Source organism: Vicugna pacos, chromosome 26 (genome assembly GCF_048564905.1).
Source record: "Vicugna pacos chromosome 26, VicPac4, whole genome shotgun sequence".
NCBI lineage: Eukaryota > Metazoa > Chordata > Mammalia > Artiodactyla > Camelidae > Vicugna > Vicugna pacos.
This window is the reverse complement of record NC_133012.1, coordinates 28,446,104-28,447,580: the sequence shown is the minus strand read 5'-3', so window position 1 is coordinate 28,447,580 and position 1,477 is coordinate 28,446,104.

The following is a 1,477-nucleotide window of genomic DNA, read 5'->3' as shown; positions in this document are numbered from 1 at the left end:
AGCTATTTGATGCGTTGTCACCGGGAATTGGAGGGTGACGCTGTGGCCAGTTGAAGATGATCTCCTTAGGAATGTGAATGGGGAGCTGCAGCTAACTGATGATTTTGTCACTGGGGACCCTAGGAGAAACCCGTGGCTAAATGATGGTCTCTGAGGAATGTAAACGGGAAGCCGCAAGTAAGTGGAATCATCATACGGAATTCAGAAGGGGAGCTGCAGCTAATGACGACGTAGTCGTCAAATTGTAATTGGGAGACGCAGCCAACTGCTGACTTTATCGCTGAGAATCTGAAGAGGGTGCTGTGGTCGATTGATAAAGTTGTCCTCTTGGCTGTGAAAGAGCGCTAAGGGTGAGGCATGTTTCCGTCAAGGGAATGCGAAGAGGAAGCTGTGGCTAGTTGGAATGCAGTCTGATGGTGTCACCGTAGGACAGGCGCCTGGCTGGCTGTGGCCGCTTAACAGCGGTCTCCTTAGGGTGTATTAGGAAATGGGAAACAAAATGTATGAGTAATAAGTAAATGTAAAGCCTGGTTCTTTAAGAAACAAAATAAACCAAAACAGAGAAGGTCTTGAACACTGACAGGATAATGTGGAAAGGGAGAAAATATAATTAGGAATGAAGAAAATATAATTATAATGTAACTTAGATATGAAAGAGATTAAATAGTATAGGCTAATATTGTATGCCACTGTAATACATCGTTTAATTTGGAAGCATGGACAAATTGGATAATTTCCTACACAGGTTATGCATTACCAAAATTGACCCAAGCCTTAATAAAAAATTTGAATACATCACTGGAAGTGCTACGGGAAATACTGGAAAGGGGATTACAGATATATCATTAAAAAGGAGATTAGTTTCATTACTAAATTATAACTTACGATTGGGTTATTGTGCGCTATTTGAGATTCAGGGAAAGTTGGAACACTTCTCAGTTCATTTTTATGCCAGTGAAACCTTCGTACCAAAACTGGATGTTAAGGAAAGAACAAATCAAAGCAAACTGAACTGTAAGAGGCCGACTAACCCCCGCACAGGGATCCTCTTGCCCGCCTGGCTCTGAGAGCATCCTCTGTGTGGGCGCCTCGGTGAACACTCACACGAAAGAGACACGCATGCCCATCACAAAAGCCTGTGCAGCACACTTCTCCCCAGAACTCTGTTGCTCTTTCAGTTTCGCGAACATTCTACGTAACCACTTCAGGTAGTTTATCACAAGGTCTCCCAGCAAGGGAGGGATTGTGTGCTGAGACAGAAGACAGCTGCTTCTGTGGTAAGGAGCCTTGGGAAGGAATTTCGGGATGCAGATCTGCAAAGTGTCTGAGTTTACCCAACTACTTAGCTTCATTCTAACACTTGGTGGCCCAGTACTTCTCAAACAATGTCATAAGTTTCAGATGACCTATTTGAGACACTGCAGACTCACTTCACATTATAATTTTAAATGCATTCTTAGGTCTGGAGTCTTGTTTT